Source organism: Mustelus asterias, chromosome 19, assembly GCF_964213995.1.
Source record: "Mustelus asterias chromosome 19, sMusAst1.hap1.1, whole genome shotgun sequence".
Classification (NCBI taxonomy): Eukaryota; Metazoa; Chordata; class Chondrichthyes; order Carcharhiniformes; family Triakidae; genus Mustelus; species Mustelus asterias.
Window position 1 is genome coordinate 31,256,402 of NC_135819.1, and position 25,771 is coordinate 31,282,172.

At 46.4% G+C, this 25,771-nt stretch overlaps 1 protein-coding gene across 5 annotated transcripts in view; it reads right to left on the bottom strand.

Moving 5' to 3' along the window:
- rassf8b (Ras association domain family member 8b) overlaps positions 1-25,771 on the bottom strand; it is a 142,930-nt gene that overhangs the window by 62,118 nt on the left and 55,041 nt on the right. The window contains exon 3 of one of the 5 annotated variants that reach the window (XM_078235288.1): positions 21,858-22,028. The exons of 3 other annotated variants lie outside the window; for them this stretch is intronic. The gene's annotated coding sequence lies outside the window, so the exon portion shown is untranslated. Of the gene's footprint in view, positions 1-7,554; positions 7,801-21,857; positions 22,029-25,771 lie in introns of those variants that run through there. One more of the 5 variants, XM_078235292.1, reaches the window with a different exon arrangement.

Consider the following 25,771-nt stretch of genomic DNA (forward strand, 5'->3'; position numbering starts at 1 on the left):
CATACAGGGTTAATGTACGACTAAGCACCGTGCCACCCACACACTGATGTTTAAGTTGTGCTTTATTTATTAGCATCACAAGTAGGCTTACATTAACACTGCAATGAAGTTACTGTGAAAATCCCCTAGTCGCCAGCGCCTGTTTGGGTTCACCGAGGGAGAATTTAGCACGGCCAATGCACCCTAACCAGCACGTCTTCCGGACTGTGGGAGGAAACCGGAGCACCTGGAGGAAACCCACGCAGACACAGGGAGAACGTACAAACCCCGCACAGACAGTGACCCAAGCCGGAAATCGAACCCAGGTCCCTGGTGCTGTGAGGCAGCAGTGTTAGCCACTGTGCCACTGTACGCCCTGGAAGAAAGCACATGACCGAGACCCAGGGGTCAGTGTGGGGTCGAGCAGAGATGTATAAAGACCTAAGCATGGAGATAACTCCTAGCAAGGGGGCACAGTGGTTAGCACTGCTGCCTCACAGCACCAGGGACCTGGATTCAATTCTGGGCTTGGGTCACTCACTGTCTGTGGATCGGCCGTGCTAAATTCTCCCTCAGTGTACCCAAATATGTGCTGGAGTGTGGCGACTACGGAATTTTCGCAGTAGCTTCATTACAGTGTTAATGCAATTCTACTTGTGACACTAATAAATAATCTTTAAAAACTCATACGTTTTGCTGGAGATATGTAAGTTGTTCTAGTGATTAAAGGCTAATAGTGAATCTACAGGAACAACAAGGACTTCTTTAAGTCATACTGATCTGTAACCAATACTCAGTGGCAGCGAGGGAATATTATCCCAGAACCTCACTAAAATGCAGAGACAAACTGAAATGCTGGGAGACTAAGAAAAATTCAACAAAGCATTCTGACCTGAATGAAACTCCACAAGAAGCAGAGGCTCAGAGGGAAAATCACCAGACAAAGTTCCAAAGAAAGACCTGGAAGCTGGAGGCAGAGATTTACAATTTCTTTCTGCAGCAGAAGATTCCACTGAATCCACCCCCTCACCATCCCAATCCAGACTGCATAGTTGACTGAACCTGCAAGAGTGGGCAAAATCTTTTAAAATTCCGGGCTGCAGCAACTCCTGAGGGTTCTTTAAAGTAACTCACTGTCAGAAATGCCGTTTGAAAGAAACCCGTGAACTCAGGAGGTGAACAAAGGGATAGAAACGGCATTAACGGTACAGGCTTGGTGGACTGAAGGGCCTGTTCCTGTGCTGTATTGTTCTTTGTTTAAAACCCAATCTCTGAGTCAGAGCCTGAACATGTGGTGTACAAGATGCAAGTCCATCCAGAAAGAAAAACGTATTAGATATTCTGGGAATGTTACGACTGTCCAATTCGGTAAAAACAATCAGAATGATTTGACAGTTTCAAAAGTAAATTGCTGAAGATAAGAAGTCCGTAGGTAGCCAATCCAGGCAGCCTTTGTTAAAATGGCCCCTCCACCATTGCACGTGGCCTGCCGAAACCAGCAAGTGCGGCAAATCCAGGTGCACCACTGAACCTTATTCCCATCACCGGAATGCTCTTCCTCAGCCACAGAGGACATTGAGGCAATCCATCCGACAACAGACAAAGTGAAAGAAGCAAAAAGGAGACAAACACAATCTCTGTCCACCTTGCGAAGACCCGAGTTGGAGCAGCACCAACCGCCAAGACAGCCAAAACAACCAAACGTGGATCAACATGAAGGAATGGAAGTAAAGAATAAAGGCATCCCCAAACACCAGCACAATCTCCAAAACAACAGGCAAACTGGCAGCTGCAGAGCTCAACGCTCCTCCGACAGAATAATGAAGCAGATGTGGAAGGGTTATAAAGCCCCCAGACTACCTGAACCTTTAAATTCAAGGGGGGAGATGGGGTAGTGATAATGTAGGCATTGTGATAATGTAGTGACAACAGTATAAATGTATGGGAGTAATAACAACATCAAAGACAACAAGAAAACTGGTAGAACTCCAAATACATTGGATAAAGAATTAGGGGTAGGTGTAGTATGAGGGTTCGGCACATACAGGGTTAATTGAGTACAGTACCGCCCACACAATGATGCAAGAGAGCACATGACCCAGGCCCAGGGGTCAGTGTGAGGTTTGGAACGAAGAATGTGGACAGCTCTTAGCTTGCATCCCTTTCTGCGCTTGTTTCACAGTTAACCCATGGAAGCCTAAAAAGACTTCATTAACGCACACTGTAGCAAACACCCCACAACATTGTCCAGCATTTTGGTGTTTGCCAAACTTGACAGTGGTGATCAAATCACTACTCACCACATGGTGCTAAATATGTGCAATGATGGAGCGAATCCTGTAACAATCTCCCAGAGATAGAATCATAGAATCCCTATAATGCAGAACATGGCCATTCAGCCCATCAAGTCTGCACCAACTCACTGATAAGAGTATCTTATCCAGGCCCCCTCCCCTGCCCTATCCCCAAAGCCTACACATGTACCATGGCTAATCCATCTAATGTACACATCTTGGGACACTAAGGGGCAATTTACCATGGTCAATCCACCTAACCTGCACATCTTTGGACTGTGGGAGGAAACCAGGGCACCCGGAGAAAACCCATATACGCACAGGGAGAACGTGCAAACTCCACACAGAGAGACAGTCACCCAAGACCAGGAATCGAATCTGGGTCTCTGGTGCTGTGAGGCGGCAGTGCCAACCACTGTGCCGCCCTTCAGAACTCAAAAGTACATGACTCAAACTCAGACCATTCGGCCCAACAAAACAATGCTGGCATTTATGCTGCGCTCAAGCCTCCTTCCATTCTTCCTTATGTAAATCTGCGCCACTGTCCCGCCCACGTGATGCAGAATATTTGCAATGATGGAGTGGAATCGTGTAACAGTCTCCCAGAGCTGGCTTTGAGAGACAGGACGGTCATATAGCGCAGTGCACCATGACAGCAGCTCTGTCAATGAATAGTTTCAGCAGCATCAACCCATCACTGCACAGCATCGAGTGCAGCAACTTAAATATTTCAGCATGGTTCCACTCCCTTCACTCGGAGCCTCTCTGCCACATACCGAAAGGAAGCGAGGCTGCAGGTTTTGTTCAAATGTTAAGGATTGTTTTTCCTGCAGGATCTTGTACCTCGGTGTGGCCTCGGATTATGCCAGAGTCTGGGAGGTCACCCTCAGCCGGCTGAGCTGCTGCAGGATCCGAATGTCAGTCTGAATAAAACCTCTCAGCTGTTAAGGAGCATCAGTTCATCACAAGTCTGCGCGAGCAGCAAACGGATTGAACAGCACTGAGCTGGACTGTTCAGAGTGTGTGACTTATCAGTTTGTCTGTTCATTAGAACTCTCACCCGGGCCATAGGTTGTTGGGTTAATCCTACTCAAGGGCACATAATCCCGGCTCACACATCAACTGCAGCGCTGAGTGATGTAGAGTGTATGAAACACTAATGACTCCAACGCTGATCCCTAGGGAACCCCCACTTAATACCTGCATCCTGACAGATAGCCTCTTCAATGACATGGTGCTCGCCATCTTTTAACTAATTCCAAATCCACTCTCCAGATGCAACTTCACAGCTTTGAGTTTAAAGAACAGCGGGAGAGTTCTCCCCAATGTACCGGCCAACATTCATCCCTTAAACAACACTGGCCGGGGTTCACGTTTCTAAATGTCCGGATCACCCACAACCTATCCTGGTCCCTCCATGTCAACACTATCGTTAAGAAAGACCACCAATGCTTCTACTTTCTCAGAAAACTAAGGAAATTTGGCATGTCCACTGCGACTCTCACCAACTTTTACAGATGCACCATAGAAAGCATTCTTTCTGGTTGTATCGCAGCTTGGTATGGCTCCTCCTCTGCCCAAGACCGCAAGAAACTACAAAAAAATCTTGAATGTAGCCCAATCCATCATGCAAACCAGCCTCCCATCCATTGACTCCGTCTACACTTCCCACTGCCTTGGAAAAGCAGCCAGCATAATTAAGGACCCCACGCATCCCGGACATTCTCTCTTCCACCTTCTTCCTTCGGGAAAAAGATACAAAAGTCTGAGGTCACGTACCAACCGGCTCAAGAACAGCTTCTTCCCTGCTGCTGTCAGAATGGACCTATCGCGCACTAAGTTGATCTTTCTCTACACCCTAGCTATGACTGTAATGCTACATTCTGCACTCTCTCCTTTCCTTCTCTATGAACGGTATACTTTGTATAGCGGGCAAGAAACAATACATTTCAAAGTATACTAATACACGTGACAATAATAAATCAAATCAAAATCAAATTCTTCCGTCGGGAAAAAGATACAAAAGTCTGAGGTCACGTACCAACCAACTCAAAAACAGCTTCTTCCCTGCTGCCATCAGACTTTTGAATGGACCTATCATATATTAAGCTGATCTTTCTCTTCACCCTAACCTTAGCCGTAACTCTATATTCTGCACCCCAGCCTTTTCCTTCTCCCCTATGTACTCTATGAACGGTATGCTTTGTCTGTATAGCGTGCAAGAAACAATACTTTTCACTGTATCCCAAACATGTGACAGTAATAAATCAAATCAAAGAGCTTTGAAACACCCTGTGAAATATATTATATATGATATGAAAGTTTTTTCTTTAAAGAGGAAACTTGTTGAATACTTTCTGCATTCCGGTACAGGCTTACGGTTTTACATAGTCCATTTAAGATGCCATTGCCTCAAAACTGTTAAAGAGATTGGTCAGACATGGTCCACCCAGAATCTATGATACTCTGATTGGAAAAGAGACAAGCGTTCTCCAAGTAACCTGGTCAACAAAGCTTGATTAATTAGGAATTTCTAGCTGTGCTACACAGGAATTCTGCTCCCAAATTTTAGAATCGTATTTCCAAGTTGTGTACATCCGATCCCTGTGGAAAACCATTTCTCTACTCCCCATTCTCCTCCTCCTCCTTTGGGTCCCCGGCCCCAAGGGGGCATTAGCGACCAGGAACTTCCATTGGATTGGTCCATGCTTGGCAAGGTACTGCAGTATTTTGCCATAGCCTTCTGCGGGATGGTTGACCAGAAAACTCTCCCACTCTCACCGCCTGCCATTAGGCGTATTGGAAGCATTTACAGGCTGATAATAAATCTGTTTGGCCACATTATGTTCTTCCGTGGCCTGGGGTAGGACTTGAACCCAGAGCTTCTGGCCCAGAGGTAGGGATGCTACCCATTGTGCCACAAGACCTCTTCCCACTCACAGTAGCTATTCTGTAGCCCTACTCTGGTTTGTAACCAGCTTTCTATCCAGCAATAAGATCTCAAGCAGCATCATCCAAAGCGGATTAACCAATCAGCCAGTTAACATGTTGTTAGTGGGATCTTGCTGTGTACAAAGATTTTGGCTCACTTGCCTGTATGACAGCGATTGCACTGTAAAAATCATTCACTGGATGTGAAATGTAGTGTTGAGTGTCTGATCAGGCACTGGATTAACCACAAGGACTCTCTCAGTGTTCTGGTGAGAGGGTGAACAGGAGGGTGATGGTGTTAGAGTGGAAAAAGACTGGCCGAATCTTCGTCAAAGGTTATCCAGGACGGATGGGAATGTAGAACCCGAAACACAAACAGGTCAGCCTGGTCTTAGCGCATGGTGGAGCAGGATCAAGGGGCCGAATGGCCTCCTTCTGCTCCTATTTGGTATGTCCATACGTTAAGGAAGTGGTTTGCAAACAGAGAGTGGAACAGGCAATAAACTGCATTTAAATAGCACCTTATGTGGTAAAATGTCCCAAAGTGATTCATAGCAACATCACCTAGACAAGTATGGCACTCAGCCACATTATAATCAAGGACTGATAGCTTGGTCAGAGATCCAGGCTTTAAGGAGTGACTTTGAAAAGGAAGAGAGAGGAAAAAGAAAGAGAAAAAGGAGAGAAAAAAAGAGAAAGAGAGAGAGAGAGAGAGTTCTAGAATTCAGGCCCAGGTTGCCGAGATTATGCCCAACAATGGGGGAGTGAGGAAAATTGGGGCAGCAGCAGAATTGGAGGAGTTCAATCAGGCTGAAGGATGTCACAGAGATAGACAGAGGCGAGACCACGGAGAGGTTCAAACACAAGGAATTATAAATTACAGAGGGCCAAAATAGCCCAGTGGGCACAGGGGTGAACAGGACCCTGTACCAATCAGAGTACGGGTAGCAGAAAAAATAATGAATGATTAAGTAGGCAATCCAGTGTTGTGAAAGTTCTCCGATGACAAGTTGGAGTTCCAAGTCACAGTTGTGAGCCGAGTAACTGTTGCGGATTGTCCTCACTAACGCACTGAACTAACAAATAAAATCAGATTGATATTGTTAGTGTAAAGCAGTTTGCAATGTAACTGGAAGAGCTGCCACTACTTCCTGGCTGAAATCTGCACAGGCCATTGCCAACTTACCCAGACCAGAACGCGATGTGGATCTCACTCCACTTTTAAACAAAAAAAACTCTGGCAGATTTTCTCCAGAGAAAGGAACAGCTTGAGGCAATTTTCAAAAAGCCATCCGCAAGAGTTTTACAAGAGGGATTGCAAACAGACAGCAATACTGGGGATGGAAACGAGGAAATCGGAGAATGACATTGGGAAAGTAACAGCGTTCAGCTTAGGTGCTAATACTGAGAAACAACAATCTCTGGTGAGCTTTGAAAAGGAAGTCAAAGCAGGATAAAGGAAGGCCACTTCCAAAGTCTGGCAAATTTGAAAAATATTTTTCAATGAGGTAATTACTGACAGACACAGCAGGCTGGAGTAGGCCGTCACAAAAGGTTGTTCATTTTTGAAAATAAATATCTTTTGTTGGTGAGATGTTACTAGAGAACTGATGGAGTTATAAATTACTACAATTAAGTGGATGCACAGTGGGTCGGGGCGCAATGACATGGCCGGCCAACTCACCTTCAAATAATTACCACTGTTCTGGTCAGATGATCAAGAACATCCTGTAAAACTCTGAAATATGTTCCCTCTCAGGCCAATTCGTCAATAGAATCCCTACAGTGCAGAGAGAGGCCATTCGGCCCATCAAGCTTGCACCAACTCTCTGAAAGAGCATCTTACCTCCCAGGCCCTCCCCTCTAGCCTATCCTCATAATCCCACGATTTACCATCACTATCCACCTGACCCTCACATCTTTGTACACGAAGGGGGCAATTTAGCATGGCCAATCCACCTAACCTGCACATCTTTAGACACTAAGGGGCAATTTAGCACAGCCAATCCACCTAACCTGCACATCTTTAGACACTAAGGGGCAATTTAGCACAGCCAATCCACCTAACCTGCACATCTTTAGACACTAAGGGGCAATTTAGCACAGCCAATCCACCTAACCTGCACATCTTTAGACACTAAGGGGCAATTTAGCACAGCCAATCCACCTAACCTGCACATCTTTAGACACTAAGGGGCAATTTAGCATGGCCAATCCACCTAACCTGCACATCTTTGGAGTGTGGGAGGAAACCCATGCAGACACGGGGAGAACGTGCAGACACCATACAGATAGTCACCCGAGGCTGGACTTGAACCCAGGCCCCTGATGCTGTAATATCCAAATTCACCTCTTTCATTCCTTCCCTCAAAGAAGCACAGTTCCCAGCCTCCCCTGCTCACATGCAGTGGGAGCCTTCCCGAAAATATGAATCAAAACCTCCTCTATTTTCCTCAAGTTGGGTTCGGTGAGGATTTCCAGGGTGAAGCTCATCAGCTCCAGATGTTTCTGTGCAGATTGAGCTCCTCGTGTTTCTCCCAACATACGCTCCGTGTATAGATCCCTCTGCCAAGATGACTGGTTCCGAAAATCATACACTGTCTTCATTTATTCAGCTCCTCAGACTCTGAACCGACATCTGGATCTGTGGGCGATGGGTGTGGGGGGGGCGAAATGCAGCTGGAGGAAAGAAAAAAATGGCGAAGAAATAGAGGGAAGGAATAGAGCCCAGCAGAAATTTCAATTTATGCCTCTTTGGAACACTCAATCTTTGCAACTCACTGCATTTAAACGCGACTGATCTCCATCCAATTTAGGAGTCACAAATGATCCTTTTTGTACTAATGGAAGCCTCAGAGTAACTGACCTGAGGATTAGCAAGAATGCCATTTCATTAGCTTGATTGCAAACACGCTGAAACTTCTCTTAATGAATCAATCCAAGGCTAATTAGTTCCAGACGTGGAAACGTCACAAAACACGTGCCTGAAATATGTAGGTAGTTCACATGACCAGCACAGTGCAATCTCAAACAAGACAGAGAAGCGCGACTGTGGAAATACTAACAGCTTTGCTCTCGGAAGGACGGTGATTTGGTGTACAGAAGTGTACAGTGGTTGTTACTGGTCTAATCATCCGGGGAACCTAGGTGCAATTTTTGTTCTGGGGTCCAGATTCCGCATTGCAGGATCCGGAATCCACGGTGTGTACAGTGTCAGATGTCCAGCAGGATCTGTGAAGGTACGGCCAAGTGGTGGGCAGGGAGCACGTTTTGCTGTTTAATGCAGCTCAGTAGCAGGCTCCCGTGCCTGCAAAGAGAGCAGGAGGGTCTCCAGCAATGACACAATCGTCTGGAAACACGTACCGACCGACTCAAGAACAGCTTCTTCCCTGCTGCCATCAGACGTTTGAATGGACCTACCTCGCATTAAGTTGATCTTTCTCTACACCCTAGCTATGACTGTAACACTACATTCTACACTCTCCTTTCCTTCTCTATGAACGGTATGCTTTATCTGTATAGCGCGCAAGAAACAATATTTTTCACTGTATGTGAATACATCAATAATAAACCAAATGATCAAACAATTGAGAAACCCACTGTCCAAAGTGGGAGCTGTCGATGCAGGTGAGAGGGAGAGAGGGTGCCTCACGGTGGACGTGGCCTCTGAACAGAGCTGTTTAAACTTTTCCATTTCAAAGAACTGCAGCAGGCTCTCAGTTTAGAGTGGGCGGCCAGACGTCACAACTATAGACCAACAACTGTGGTTTGGAGTGTGGAGGAAGTGGGATGCCTACTCAGATAGGACTGTGCCCTTCCCCACCACCACTGCTCCCTCATTGCCTGGCTGCCTCCATCCTCAGCTGGGTTCTTTTTTTTTTAAACCTCAGTTGGGAACCCACAAACCATGAGGAAAATTCTACTCAGTTTCTGCTGAGTGACCATAATCGCCATTCGATTGGCCTGAAAACAGAAAGTGTTGGAAAAGTCTGGCAGCGCCGATGGAGAGAGAAACACGTTATAATGTAGCCAATGGTAACATGCTGCGAGGGTCAGCTGACCCCAGTAGACAATGTAGCCAATGGCAAAGTGGTGGTGGTGGTCAGCTGACTCGGTATAAATAGAAAGTACTTGGGAATTGTGGGGAGGTGTAATGACGTTTCTTTATTGAACCTTTCTCTTTGATTTACTGTGTGAAATTAGTTCTTTTATTGCTTGCTACTTTTTTTATTCATTCGTGGGACATGGGCGTCGCTGGCTAGGCCAGCATTTATTGCCCATCCCTAGTTGCCCTCGAGGTGGTGGTGGTGAGCTGCCTTCTTGAATCGCTGCAGTCCATGTTCTGTGGGTTGACCCACAATGCCGTTAGGGAGGGAATTCCAGGAGTTTGACCCAACGATTGCGAAGGAACGGCATTTCCAAGTCAGGATGGTGAGTGGCTTGGAGGGGAACTTGCAGGTGGTGGTGTTCCCATGTATCTGCTGCCCTTGTCTTTTAGATGGAAGTAGTCGTGAATTTGGAAGGTGCTGTCTAAGGATCTTCGGTGAATTGCTGCAGTGCATCTTGTAGATAGTACACACTGCTGCTACTGAGCGTCGGTGGTGGAGGGAGTGGATGTTTGTGGATGTGGTGCCAATCAAGTGGGCTGCTTTGTCCTGGATGGTGTTGAGCTTCTTGAGTGTTGTTGGAGCTGCACCCATCCAGGCAAGTGGGGAGTATTCCATCACACTCCTGACTTGTGCCTTGTAGATGCTGGATAGGCTCTGGGGAGTCAGGAGATGAGTTACGCGTTGCAGTATACCTAGCCTCTGACCTGCTCTTGTCGCCACTATGTTTATGTGGTGAGTCCAGTTGAATTTCTGGTCAATGGTAACCCCAAAGATGTTGACAGTGTGGGATTCAGTGATGGTTACACCCATTGAATGTCAAAGTGTGGTGGTTAGAGTGTCTCTTATTGGTGATGGTCATTGCCCGGCATTTGTGTGGTGTGAATGTTACTTGCCACTTGTCAGCTGAAGCCTGGATATTGTCCAGATCTTGTTGCATTTGTACATGAATTGCGTCAGTATCTGAGGAATCGCGAATGGTGCTGAACATTGTGCAATCATCGGCGAACATCCCCACTTCTGACCTTATGACAGAGGAAGGTCATTGATGAAGCAGCTGAAGATGGTTGGGCCTAGGACACTACCCTGAGGGACTCCTGCAGAGATGTCCTGGAGCTGAGATGACTGACCCTCCACAACCACAACCATCTTCCTATGTACCAGGTATGACTCCATTCAGCGGAGAGTTTTACCCCCGATACCCATTGATTCCAGTTTCGCTAAGGCTCCTTGATGCCACACTCAGTCAAATGCGGCCTTGATGTCAAGGACTGTCACTGTCACCTCACCTCTGGAATTCAGCGCTTTTGTCCATGTTTGAACCAAGGCTGTAATGAGGTCAGGAGCTGAATGACCCTGGCGAAACACAAACAGTGCGTCACTGAGCAGGTTATTGCTGAGCAGCTGCTGCTTGATAGCACTGTTGATGACCCCCTTCCATCACTTTCCTGATGATCAAGAGTAGACTGGGTGGTAATTGGCCGGGTTGGATTTGTCCTGCTTCTTGTGTACAGGAGTACAGCTTTTTGTCTACTGGACTATCCTTACTGCTGAATGAACAAAACAGAGTCAACGTTTCGAGTCCCGAGCACTCTCTTTCAGAGCATTTTACTTTTATTTAATTGGCCTAATAGGGCCACCCATTGTCGTTGGGTAGACGTCACCCTCAAACCCCCCAATCTCAGAGTGGATTGGCACTTGGGGCAGGAACATGCCCGCAATCCAGCTGACACTCACCTAGGCTAATTTCCGGGCCCTCCTGCCTCCATTGGCCTGATCTCTGTGACTGCAGTCCCACAGCAGCACAGTACAACCTCGCCGACCCAACCTTCAGCCAGGGAAGTCTCTGACCCGAGACAACACAAACCTGACCTTTAGCCAGAGAAGTCTCTGACCCGAGACAACACAAGCCCCATCTTTAGCACAGGAAGTCTAGCCATTTGTCTGCACTGTTTATCTTGCAAAACTTCCCCAACAAGCAGAGCCATAGATGGTGCTATGGGTGGGAGTTTATTACAGGCACCCTATATTTATTTTTCAGTGATACGTCTTAATTTTCTAGCCATTTTATTGACTTTAGACTATCACTAGCCTAGGCTTCTGCTATGGTGATGCAAGTAGGCCTGGGCTTTTATCTGAAAACTGGAACAATCGGAAATCTGAAACGCGGACGGTTTTGGAATATCGGATACTCGACCTATTGTGTGGAACTGAAAGCGGGGAGTTCGGGGGTTGGGGGGAGACTTTCCCATCCAATGTCAGAATCTGACACTCCCCAATTCAAACACAGCACAGATGAGAGACAGAAGGAAAGTCTTCCTCCACTGTTATCTCTTCTAATCCAATTGGCATTTTTCAACCATGGGCTCCGCTTAAACGAACTTGTTAAATTTTAAACTCCACCCTGCCAGGATCATAGAGTGAAAAATAACCCACTTGTCGTTAAGCGAAAGATTTAGAAAGCTTTAAACAGCCAGAGACGGCATTTCTGGGAATTGATTAAAGGGACCAGCAGGTTTTCTAGGTATTTGTCAGTAAAACAATTATTCACAAAATAGGTCACTGTTAATTTGCATTCCCTGCGTGGAAATAAGTCACTTGAGAGATTTAATACCACATAATCCGGCCGCTGATTGGTGCCTGCTTTGTTACAGTAATCTGGTTTGACTGAGCAGTGTAGTAATCTCTTCACAAACAGACAGGAAAATACCAGGATCAACAAGTGGCCAGGCCCCGATCAGGATCATTAAAGACACAGGAGCTAGCAGGGGGTCATCGACAGGTCAGCACACTATCATCTACACCAATAAACATTCAAATCGTACGCTGGAGCATCTTAAATAAAACAGGCGCAAAGGAACCATGTCCCCCATCGATTCGGACCCGTTATACTTTCACCCACTGAGGGTTTCACACACAATTGTCCGTGTTGCAGTTTCATTTTCCTTCCAAATCTGCGCGCCAATTTTCATCCCTTTCGATTACCAAAGAGAGTGCGGCAAGCTGTGACACGCAGTAAGTGTAACACACCACTGTATAATAACTGGAAAATCCTTACATTAGACAGGAATGCTGCAAACTGCAATGTTCAGTAGTTATTACAGGCTGATCTGTCACAGAACCAAAATCCATTTCCGTTTGTACCACCACTATCTCACCACCTCCACCACTCTGGTCCCCTCCACTATCTCTATCTGTCACACTGTTTGCCTGACACATCACTGGATGGACGAGTAGAAATTTCCTCCAACCAGAGTGGGATGGCACAGTGGTTAGCACTGCTGCCCCACAGCGCCAGGGACCCAGGTTCAATTCCGGCCTCGGGTGCTCCCCGTGTCTGCGTGATTGGCCATGCTAAATTGTCCCTTAGTGTCAGGGGGACTAGCAGGGTAAACATGCGGGGTTACGGGGATAGGGCCTGGGTGGGATTGTTGTCGGTGCAGGCTCGATGGGCTGAATGGCCTCTTTCTGCACTGTAGGTTCTATGGAGGTGGTGGTGGGCTGCCATCTTGAGCCAATGCAGTCCATGTGGGTAGTTTGATGGTGGGTTCTGTCTGGTTCTACTCTTACTGAGTGTCTCGCTCGGCCATTTCAGAGGGCAGCTAAAAGTCAACTACATTGCTGGGGCTCTGGAGTCACATGTAGGCCAGACCGGATAAGGACAGCAGATTTCCTTCCCTAAAGGACATTAGTGAACCAGGTGGGACAATCCTATTGTTTTCAGATTACTATTACTGAGGCCAGACTCCAGATTTAGGAATTAAATATAACTCAGCAGTGGGGAGGTTTGAATCCGTATCTCAGGGGTATTAGTTCACACAGTTGCAACCGGGAATTAGAGGAGTGAGTGTGTTCCTGTAATCCCTTTAGCTGAGAATCTCTTTCAATCACCGAGTGAGTGGACACTATACTCGAGACCTCCGCAACATCGTCCTGGGCAGAAGAGTGAGGGGATTAAAGGCAAATTCGACCTCCGCTGTTCACATACGGAATTAAAAACAAATAGCTTTTCTGTTCTTTCCAAAAAGAATAAGTATATTTTTTCAGCATCACCCTAGAACAAAATATCATTAAATATGAAAAGGATTAACGCCAATTGCATTGCTGAAGTAAATGATCTCCTTCTGAGCTAAGCGACTGTTAGAGAGTGAGTAACACAAAAGGAGATAAGAGAGCAGTTAGTGATTGGAATGATGGATATATCACAACACAAACAAGACCATCACAGCCTACATGCTTTGTGAGTCGGGTTTACTGAGCTATCAAAGCGCGCTGTACACAGCTGAAGCACAATGGTGATTGGCATTTCAATATTGTCTGTACTGGAAAGATCTGTTTGGACTTTCCTTACGTGTGTGGCTGTGTGCGTCTGTATGTGCACACATGTGTATGTGTGTCTCTGTATATGTGCGTGCAAACCAGAGTTATACCTGAAGCTGCACTCATTTCCTCGATGTTAACTCACCCCCAAGTAGCCTCTCAGCCTCACTGGAATACACCCAAACCTAAAATGGCCACCAATGGGGAAGGTCTGGCAGGAACAGTATGGGCCAATTATACATTCCTTCCAAACGTTTACATTTCATTATCTGTCTTTAGAATCATAGAAGTAGAGAAGGATGACAGCACAGAAACAGGCCACTCAGCCTAACCCCGCTTTCCAGCATTGGGTATCCCTGCAGGTTACAGCGCTCAAGGTTCACACCCAGATAGAATCAGAGCCAGTTTACAACACACACTTTCTGGCACATCAGATACAGCATGTTCCAGATACTGTAATCAGGGCAAGTCCCCCTGTGGGTGCGAATCCTTTTTACACCCACTTAGTCAAACACTGGGAGACAATGAAACCTCAGCGTATGCATAGCCAGAATTATTGCACAGTTTCACAACTTTGGGATAATCTCATATGAACAAAAAATAGACGACATTTACATTTAAGCTTTGAATGTCCTTAGGATGTTGCAAAGCTTGTCATGGCCAAAGGTAGCACAGTAAGTCTCACAACACCAGGTTAAAGTCCAACAGGTTTATTTGGTAGCATAAGCCACAAGCTTTCGGAGCGCTGCTCCTTCATCAGGTGAGTGAGAGTCGTGTTCACAAACAGGGCATATATAGACACAAACTTAATTTACAAGATAATGGTTGGAATGCGAGTCTTTACAGGTAATCAAGTCTTAATGGTACAGACAATGTGAGTGGAGAGAGGGTTAAGCACAGGTTAAAGAGGTGTGTATTGTCTCCAGCCAGGACAGTTAGTGAGATTTTGCAAGCCCAGGCAAGTCGTGGGGGTTACAGATAGTGTGACATGAACCCAAGATACCGGTTGAGGCCGTCCTCATGTGTGTGGAACTTGGCTATCAGTTTTTGCTCAGCGATTCTGCGTTGTCGTGTGTCGTGAAGGCCGCCTTGGAGAATGCTTACCCGAAAATCAGAGGCTGAATGCTCGTGACTGCTGAAGTGTTCCCCAACAGGAAGAGAACACTCCTGCCTGGTGACTGTCGAGCGGTGTTCATTCATCTGTTTTCGTAGTGTCTGCATGGTCTCCCCAATGTACCATGCCTCGGGACATCCTTTCCTGCAGCGCATCAGGTAGACAAGATTTGCCAAGTTGCAAGAGTAGGTACCGTGTACCTGGTGGATGGTGTTCTCACGTGAGATGATGGCATCCGTGTCGATGATCCAGCATGTCTTGCAGAGGTTGCTGTGGCAGGGTTGTGTGGTGTCGTGGTCACTGTTCTCCTGAAGGCTGGGTAGTTTGCTGCGGATAATGGTCTGTTTGAGGTTGTGCGGTTGTTTGAAGGCAAGAAGTGGGGGTGTGGGGATGGCCTTGGCGAGATGTTCGTCTTCATCGATGACACGGTGAAGGCTCCGGAGAAGGTGTCGTAGCTTCTCCGCTCCGGGGAAGTACTGGACGACGAAGAGTACTCTGTCCACCGTGTCCCGTGTTTGTCTTCTGAGGAGGTCGGTGCGGTTTTTCGCTGGTAGGTAGCATACTCAGGGAAGGCTATGTCCACCGTATGTCTCTCGCCGCCATCTCATCTTCACCTGAAGAAGAGGCTTAAGGCTCCGAAAGCTTGTGTGGCTTTTGCTACCAAATAAACCTGTTGGAATTTAACCTGGTGTTGTTAAACTTCTTACTCCATTTCTGGCAACAGACTATCTACCAATATCCATTACAAGCCCATTGACTCCCACAGCTATCTGGACTACAGCTCTTCACACCCCACATCCTGTAAGGACTCCATCCCTTTCTCTCAGCTCCTTCACCTCCGTCACATTTGTTCCGCTGATGCCACTTTCCAAAGTGATGCATCTAATATGTGCTCCTTTTTCCTCCACCATGGATTCCTATCTACAGTTGTCGACAGGGCCCTCAACAGCGTGCAGTCCATCTCCTGTGCCATGACCCTCACCCCCTCCCCTCCCTCCCAGAACAAGGATAGAGTCCCCCTTGTTCTCACATTTCACCCCACCAGCCTCCGCATGCAAAGCATAATCCTCCACCATTTTCGCCAACTCCAGCATGATACCACCACCAAACACATCTTCCCTTCACTCCCTCTGTCAGCATTCTGCAGAGACCGTTCCCACTGGGATAACCTAGTCCACCCCTCCACTATACCCAACACCTCTCCCGTCACTCATGGCACCTTCCCATGCAATCGCAGAAGGTGTAACACCTGTCCCTTTACCTCTTTCATGTTCACCATCCAAGGTCCAAAACACTCATTCCAGGTTAAGCAGCGTTTCACTTGCCCCTCTTTCAATTTGGTCGATTGCATTCGCTGCTCCCAATGTGGTCTCCTCTATATCAGAGAGACCAAGCGTAGACTTGGTGATCGCTTTGCTGAGCACCTTCGGTCTGTGCTCAATCAGGACCCTGACCTTCCGGTTGCTGCCATTTTAACACACGATCCTGCTCCCATGGCCACATGTCTGTCCTTGGCCTGCTGCAATGTTCCAGTGAATCTCAACGCAAACTGGAGGAACAGCATCTCATCTTCCGGCTAGGCACGTTACAGCCTTCCGGTCTCAACGTTGAGTTCAACAACTTCAGATGATTTGCTCTACCCCACCTCCACCCCTTTGTTTTCATTTAATTTTTAGCTGTTCTCTCCCTTTTATTTCTTTATGGTCTTTCTTCATTTTTCTTCCTCCCCCCTACTTTATCCCCCTTTTTCTCAATTTGACCTCTCTCCCACCCATCACCCTACTCCCCCCACATCTTCATCTGTCACAGTTTACCCTCTGATTTCAGCTTCTCTGCCGTTTGGCCACTCACACCCTTTATTCTCTCTATGGGCTGCCATTAACAGCCTTTCCCATTGGTTTTGTGGCTATGACTCATCTTTCATTCCCTCACCCTGCGGTATAAATATCTCCCACTTTCTCTGCCTTTTAGCTTTGACAGAAGGTCATCAGGACTCGAAACGTCAGCTCTTTTCTCTCCTTACAGATGCTGCCAGACCTGCTGAGATTTTCCAGTATTTTCTCTTTTGGTTGGAGATTCCAGCATTTGCAGTAATTTGCTTTTATCAGGGAAGGCGATGGCCTAGTAGTATTTTTGCTAGACTGTTAATCCAGAAAGTCAGCTAATATTCTGAGGACCTGGGTTCGAAACCCGGTGCAGCAGATGGTGGGATTTGAATTCAATAAAAAATATCTGGAATTAAGAATCTACTGATGACCATGAAACCATTGTCGATTGTCAGAAAAACCCATCTGGTTCACTCATGACCTCTAAGGAAGAAAATCTGCCGTCCTTAACTGGTCTGGCCCACATGTGACTCCAGAGCCACAGCAATGTGGTTGACTCTCAACTGCCCTCTGAAATGGCCTAGCAAGCCACTCAGTTCAAGGGCAACTAGGGATGGGCAATAAATGCTGGCCAGTCAGTGACGCCCATGTCCCAGGAAAGAATAACAAAAGGCAGCAGCCATCGAACCATAGAAAATTACAGCTCAGAAACAGGCCTTTCGGCCCTTCTTGTCTGTGCCGAACCATTTTTTGCCTAGTCCCACTGACCTGCACTTGGACCATATCCTTCCACACCCCTCTCATCCATGAACCCGTCCAAGTTTTTCTTAAATGTTAAAAGTTTACCACTTTATTTACCACTTTATCCGGCAGCTCATTCCACACTCCCACCACTTTCCACGTGAAGAAGCCCCCCCCCTAATATTCCCTTTAAACTTTTCTCCTTTCACCCTTAACCCATGCCCTCTGGTTTTCTTCTCCCCTAGCCTCAGCGGAAAAAGCCTGCTTGCATTCACTCTATCTATACCCATCAAAATCTTATACACCTCTATCAAATCTCCCCTCAATCTTCTACGCTCCAGGGAATAAAGTCCCAACCTATTCAATCTCTCTCTGTAACTCAGCTTCTCAAGTCCTGGCAACATCCTTGTGAACCTTCTCTGCACTCTTTCAATCTTATTTACATCCTTCCTGTAACTAGGTGACCAAAACTGTACACAATACTCCAAATTCGGCCTTACCAATGCCTTATATAACCTTACCATAACACTCCAACTTTTATACTCGATACTCCGATTTATAAAGGCCAATGTACCAAAGGCACTCTTTACGACCCTATCCACCTGTGACGTCACTTTTAGGGAATTCTGTACCTGTATTCCCAGATCCCTCTGTTCAACTGCATTCTTCAGAGTCCTACCATTTGCCATTTTGCCAAAGGCAAGCTCATATCAATGAGATAAATGGCCACACCATTCACTCTGCTCAGAAAAATGTTTAGTTGATTTGATTTGTCACATGTATTAGTATGTAGTGAAAAGTATTGTTTCTTTCTAGACAAAGCATACTGTTCATAGAGAAGGAAAGGAGAGAGTGCAGAATGTAGCGTTACAGTCATAGCTAGGGTGTAGAGAGAGATCAACTTAATGCGAGGTAGGTCCATTTAAAAGTCTAATGGCAGCAGGGAAGAAGCTGTTCTTGAGTCGGTTGGTACGTGACCTCAGACTTTTGTATCTTTTTTCCAACGGAAGAAGGTGGAAGAGAGAATATCCGGGGTGCGTGGGGTCCTTAATTATGCTTGCTGCTTTGCTGAGGCAGCGGGAAGTGTAGACAGAGTCAATGGATGGGAGGCTGGTTTGCGTGATGGATTGGGCTTCATTCACGACCCTTTGTAGTTTCTTGTGGTCTTGGGCAGAGCAGGAGCCAATACCAAGCTGTGATACAACCAGAAAGAATGCTTTCTATGGTGCATCTGTAAAAGTTGGTGAGAGTCGTAGCTGACATGCTAAATTTCCTTCTGAGAAAGTAGAGGCGTTGGTGGGCTTTCTTAACTATGGTGTCCGCTTGCCCAGAACAACAAGAGACATTGCCTGCTCTTCATCAAGAAAATGGGGACTTTCACACATACTTTAACAAGCTCCCATTTTAAGCTCTCATCGGAAAGACCACACCTCCAGCGTGGCATTCTCTCAGTAGTGTCAGCCCGGGCTGTACACTCAAATCACTGCAGTAGGTTTTGAAAGTACTGACTCAGGGCCAGGCCACTAATGGCCTAAGGAAACTAAAGTCATAACTCTCCATGAGCGAGGCTGTGGAATTCACAGCAATGGCAACCAGCTCTTCAAACTCTCAGCGGATCACCTCAGCTTGCTCCAAGATGCTGCCATGGCTTCAGTACAAGATCTTTACAGGGAAACTTACCTGCTTATGTGAAATTATCCCTCACCCATTTGCAGAACCAAAGGACTAAAGCTATTGAAGAACAAATCCCTGGGATTGTGTCATCCTCTCCCAAACCTAGGTAAAAGATTCCGTAACAGTGAGGTACTTGTTCTTTTATTCATTCCGGGGATGTGGGGCGTCTCTGGCTACACCAACATTTATTGCCCATCTCTAATTACCCTTTGAGAAGGTGGTGGTGAGTGGTCTTCTTGAACCACTGCAGTTCCTGAGGTGTAGGTACACCGAGTGCTGTTAGGGAGGGAGTTCCAGGATTTTGACCCAGCGATTGCGAAGGAACTGCGATATATTTCCAAGTCAGGATGGTGGGTGACTTGGAGGAGAACGTTCAGGTGGTGGTGTTCCCATGTGTCTGCTGCCCTTGTCTTTCATGGGTTTGGAAGGTGCTGTCTAAGGAGGCTTGGTGAGTTGCTACAGTGCATCTTTTAGATGGTACACACTGCTGTCACTCTGCATCAGTGATGGAGGGAGTGAATGCTTGCGAAAGGGGTAGCAATCAAGTGGGCTGCCTTGTGCTGGATGGTGTTGAGCTTCTTCAGTGTTGTTGGAGGTGCACTCATCCAGGAAAGTGGAGAATATTCCATCACACTCCTGACTTGTGCCTTGTAGATAGTGGGATGGCTTTGGAGAGCCAGAATATAGAATATTTCTGCTTGACAAATCTATTGGAATTCTTTGAGGATGGAACTAGTACAGTTGACCGAGGAGAACCAGTGGATGTGATTTATTTAGGCTTTCGACAAGGTTTCACATAACAGACTACTCTGTAAAGTTAAAGTCCTCGTGCATCAGTCGCTGAAAGTAAGCGCGTAGGTGCAACAGGCAGTAAAGAAGGCAAATGGTATATTGGCCTTCATAGCAAGAGGATTGGAGTATAGGAATAGGGGTGTTTTGCTGCAATTGTATACGGTGTTGGTGAGGCCACACCTAGACTATTAGGTACAGTTTTGGTGTCCTTATCTGAGGAAGGAGGTCCTTGCTATAGAGGGATTACAGCGAAGGTTTACCAGGCTGATTCCTGGGATGGCAGGTCTGTCATATGAGGAGAGACTAAGTCGGTTAGGATTATATTCACTGGAGAGGAGATCTCATGGAAACTTATAAAATTCTAACAGGCTTAGACAGGGTAGATTCAGAAAGAATGTTCCCAGTGGTAGGAGTCCAGAACTAGGGGTCATAATTTAAGGATGAAGGGTAAACTTTTTAGGATTGAGGTGAGGAGAAATTTCTTCACCCAGAGAGTTGTAAATGTGTGGAATTCACGACCACAGAAAGTAACTGAGGCCAAAACGTTGTGTGGTTTCAAGAAGAAATTAGACATAGCTCTTGGGACTAAATGGATATGGGGGGAAGGGGGGGGGGGGGGGGGGGAGATCAGGTTACTGAATCTGATGATCAGCCATGATCAAAATGAATGGCGGAATAGGCTTGAAGGGCCGAATGGCATACTCCTGCTTCTAGTTTATATTTCTAAACATGGCAGAGACCAATCGATCCAATGACATCTCACGCACACCCTCCCCCACCCATTAACACTTCCAGTAAAGATCCAGGGTGGTTTCCTCCACTCTCCACCATCCCCATCCCCCACCCCTCCGAGCTGAGGGGGCCTGAGGCAACTTACCGTGCCTCCGTCCAATCTGCACTAACCTGCCTTCAAACTTTGATCAAAGATGGCTAAAAACATGACTAGGTCCAACTGTCAGTAAAAACCGTGTGCAGTGGGGAGGCCATCATCCTCGGATTTAATTCTTTAAAGGGTCAGTCGTGCTTATGGTTTTTCCAAGCTCTCGTTGCCGAGTTATCCACAGTGTGTAGTTGAAGCAGTGAGTCACAGCTGAATTTGTGCTTTGCGGCAGTTTGTTTCATAATTAGCAAAAATACAAAATGAGCAAAGAGGTATTATGATCCACATATCAACAAAGTAATGGAATGTGTTGTCGACAGTGCTATCAGGCAGCCACCATCTACAGGGCACAAGTCAGGAGTGTGATGGAATACTCCCCACTTGCCCGGATGGGTGCAGCTCCAACAACACTCAAGAAGCTCAACACCATCCAGGACAAAGCAGCCCACTTGAAAGGCACCCCATCCACCAACTTCAACATCCACTCCCTCCACACCGACACACAGCGGCAGCAGATGCACAGCAGCAACTCATCAAGGTTCTTTCAACAGCACCTTCCAAAGCCACGACTGCTCCCATCAGAAGGACAAAGGCGGCAGACACCTGGCAACACAACCACCTGGAGGTGCCCTCCAAGCCACCTGCCACCCTGACTTGCAAATACATCAGCCGTTCCTTCACTGTCGCTGGGTCAAAATCCCGGAACTCCCTCCCTAACACACCTCACGGACTGCAGCGGGTCAAGAAGGCAGCTCACCACCACCTTCTCGAGGGCAATTAGGGATGGGCAATAAATGCTGTCTTGGCCAGCGACGCCCACATCCCAAGCGTGAATTAACAAATATTCACCCGAAAGTTAAACATCTCATCTGAAGCGTGAAGTCCTCCCTCAGTGCTACCGTGCCAGCTTTGATTAGCTCTGGTACAATCAGACACATCTGGATAGCATCTTAAACCAAGCCTGGTTGTTAAAAAATCTTCAGAAGTGGAAGAATGGCGTAGTGCTCTATAATCAACCCAGACCATGGTTGTAACACACGACTTTATTCCTTAAAAATTCATAACATATAAACATTCAGAGAATTGTCAGGGCAACTGATACCTCAAAGCTACTCATTTATCCAGATAAGCCTCTATTGCCCCTCGATGCTTTATCAAGGCAGCTCAAGGCTTGTACAGGAAGCAGAGGCATTGACGTACCTGATTTCAGAAATATGCTGCGGGAGAAACACTTCACCTCCAGCTTGCAGTCCTCCTCCCATTGACAACAATCGTCTCAGCGCTGAGTGCTCTGCTAGTTAGACAGTAAAGCAGCCTGCCAACCACCACTGCACCTTACACAATTCCACACGCGAGGTCCTTTGGGATATTCTGAAGATAAGGAATAAGTGTCGATGTAAATCATTCTCCTCCCTGACACTGCCCTCAATAGTCTGTGATCGATGTTATGGATGCAATTCACCTTATATTTTAATGAAAAAGATGCAACTGATTACAGAGCTGACAGATTTGGTTTGCTCCAAGAGTCATTTAAATCTGGCATTTTGCGGGATTTAGGTGAAAGATGAGTAGCTGCAGACCCAAGAACGGTCAACAAAACAAACAGGCAGTTTCAAATCTCCCTTGCTACTGGGTCAGAAGGACAAGTAGTATTTCAGGGGCTGAGAGAGTGCTACACTGTCAGCGGTGCCATCTTTTGGATGACACATTAAACCAAAGCTCCATCCACCCTCCAAGGTGGGTGAACTTCCCCCAGTGACTGAGTTAATATTTCTCAACTGTAATCACTAATATTGAGTATCTGGTTGTCATGTTATTGTAATGATTTAAAGGCACCAATCACTATTAAGGGATTATAGAACATAGAACATAGAACATTACAGCGCAGAACAGGCCCTTCGGCCCACGATGTTGCACCGACCAGTTAAAAAAAAAAACTGTGACTCTCCAACCTAAACCAATTTCTTTTCGTCCATGAACCTATCTACGGATCTCTTAAACGCCCCCAAACTAGGCGCATTTACTACTGATGCTGGCAGGGCATTCCAATCCCTCACCACCCTCTGGGTAAAGAACCTACCCCTGACATCGGTTCTATAACTACCCCCCCTCAATTTAAAGCCATGCCCCCTCGTGCTGGATTTCTCCATCAGAGGAAAAAGGATTATGGATTCATTTATTTGGGCTAGGCACATGGGAACAGGGCTGTGCGTGTGCTCCGCTCAAAGGGCAAAAGTGAAACTAAGACTGCATTGCCTGACACAGTTCCCTTTTAGATATTGCGGTGTCCATGTCTAAATGCAACAAGACAATTTCCAGGATTAGGCGGACATGTGGCAAGTTACATTCACACAAGTGCCAGGCAATGACCATCTCCAACAAGCGAGGATCTAACCATTGCCCCTTGGCACTGAATGGCATTACCATCACTGAATCTCCCATTCGGGGGTTACCCCATTGACCAGAAACTGAGCTAGACTAGCCATATAAATACCATGCCTACTAGAGCAGGTCAGAAACTGGGCACACTGTGGCAAGTAACTCACCTCCTGACTCCCCAAAGCCAGTCCACCATCTACAAGGCACAAGTCAGGAGAGTGATGGAATACTCCCCACTCTCCTGGATGGGTGCAGCTCCAACAACACTCAACAAGCTTGACACCAGCCAGGACAAAGCATCTGCTTGATTGGCACCACACCCAGAAACATTCACTCCCTCCACCACGGAGAAACAGTGGCAGCTGTGTGTACCATCTACAAGATGCACTGCAGGAATCCACCAAGATTCCTCAGGCAGCACCTTCCAAACCCAAAACCACTACCGTCTAGAAGGACAAGAGCAGCAGATACATGGGAACACCATCACCTGCAAGTTCCCCTCCAAGTCGCTCACCATCCTGACTTGAAAGTATATCGCCGTTCCTTCACTGTCACTGGGTCAAAATCCTGGAACTCCCTCCCTAACAGTGTTGTAGGTGTACCATGAACCGCAGCAGTTCAAAAAGGCAGCTCACCAGCAGCAATTGGGGATGGGCAATAAATGCTGGACTAGCCAGCGACACCCACATCCCATAAATTATTTTTTTTGAAAAGGTACAAATTGTCACGTTCCCTGCAGAACAAGAGTGACTCCATTTCTGAAGCATTCCATTGGTTGCAGCAACTTGAGACAGTCTGAGGTTGTGACAGATGCAATAAAAAAAGGTCTTCAAGTGTTATGGATCAAAATCAGAGATGGTAAACTGGAGAGAGAACTCGTTCTTTCCAGAAGTTTTTTGTGTGAGCAGGTTGCAGATGAACGTGTGAATGCGGGTTGCTGGAAATACTCAGCAGGTCTGTCAGCATCTGCAGTGACAGAAACAGAGTTAGCGCTCCAAGCTGATGATATTTTGAAAGAGTTAGAAGTAACAGGTTTTAAACAAAATACAAAGACAGTTCATAGGGTGGGAGAGGGGGGAAAAATCAATAGAGACGGTCTGTGTTATGATGGAAAGGCAGGGAAAATTAAACTACACAGAGGTCAGACTTCAAGATGGCACGAGCAAGGTGACTTCTGTGCCCAGCATATCTCCTAATTCTATGTTTCTGAAACTTCATTCTAACTCTTCATTCTCTCTCCACACCCGAGCTATGACTGTGTTGTGGATCCTGTGCATGATTTGCTTCATCTATGCAAAGACTTCATTTTAAGATATTTCTGCCTATGTAATTATATTTAAATGCTCAGCTTTTAAAGTTAACTTGACCACATTTCAAACTCAGCAGGCATGCTGGGATTAGCTCGAAAAATTGACTGCATCCTTTGAAATTACAATGCTAGCAGAAACAGACTCTCTCATCAGCTAAAACAAAGCTTTTCATGGCCACAGCTGCACATTGTTTAAGAAAGTTAGAGACAGCCACAATTTCAATACGAGGTAACGGAAAACTTATAATTCTGTATTCAGAGTATGTTTTGCAGTTTGGGTCAAGTCTGTTTTCAAGACCAGTACAACACTGGCTTTTGCCAGTATCTCTCTCCCTCTCCCAATTTTTTCACTCTCTGTAAAATATGTTATTTTTAAATTCGGCTCAATGAAAGAAATTCAACATTTCAGTGCTGTCTCTGTCTATTCTGAGGAATGAATGGACCCTACAGACTGTAACACTACATTCTGCACCCTCTCCTTTCCTTCTCTATGAACAGTATGCTCTGTCTGTATAGCGCGCAAGAAACAATACTTTTCACTGTATACGAATACACGTGACAATAATAAATCAAATACAAAGGATGATGGTGCAAAGCAAAAGCGGGGTGGTAATGGGACAGGAAAAGAAATAAAAGACATGTCTAGAGGAGGGGGTGAATAGGAATCATAAGCTCCGAAAAACAAAGTCAAACAGAAATAAAAAAAATTAGGTGTAGACATTACAGTCCGAAAAATGGTTAAACTCAATTTTTCAGCCAGGAGGTTGTAAACTGCCTCACTGAAAGATGACACAATAAGTGTCTTATGTGTTGTCATAAGTAGGTATTCATTAACACTGCAATGAAGTTACTGTGAAAATCCCCTAGTCGCCACACTCCGGCGCTTGTTCAGGTACACTGAGGGAGAATTTAGCACAGGCAATACACCCGCATGTCTTTTGGACCATGGGAGGGAACCAGAGCACCCGGAGGAAACCCACGCAGACAGGGGGAGAACGTGCAGACTCTGCACAGACAGTGACCCAAGGCCGGAATGGAACCCGGGTCCCTGGCGCTGTGAGACAGCAGTGCTAGCCACCGTGCCACCGTGTGGCCTCTTGTTTCTCAATGTTCCTTGAGCTTCCATTGAGTTCTGGGTGTAAGAGTACAGAGGGGCCACAGTGGGGCTGGGGTGAAGAATTAACCTGACTTGGGCAGGGGAGGTTTGCGTTCCCGGGTGTTGAGCAGAGGCATACCCACAAAGTGATCACCCAGTCTGCATTTGTGAGCCGCGAGTACAGGGCGCTAAATTGAAAGAAGTACGAGTGAATCACTGTCTCACCAGGGAGCAGAGTTTAGGGGAAACGCTATAATGGAAAAAGCGCAGCGAGAAACTATCTTTGCAGGAAATAGTGTCTACTATATATAGCAGCAGCTACATACAGAA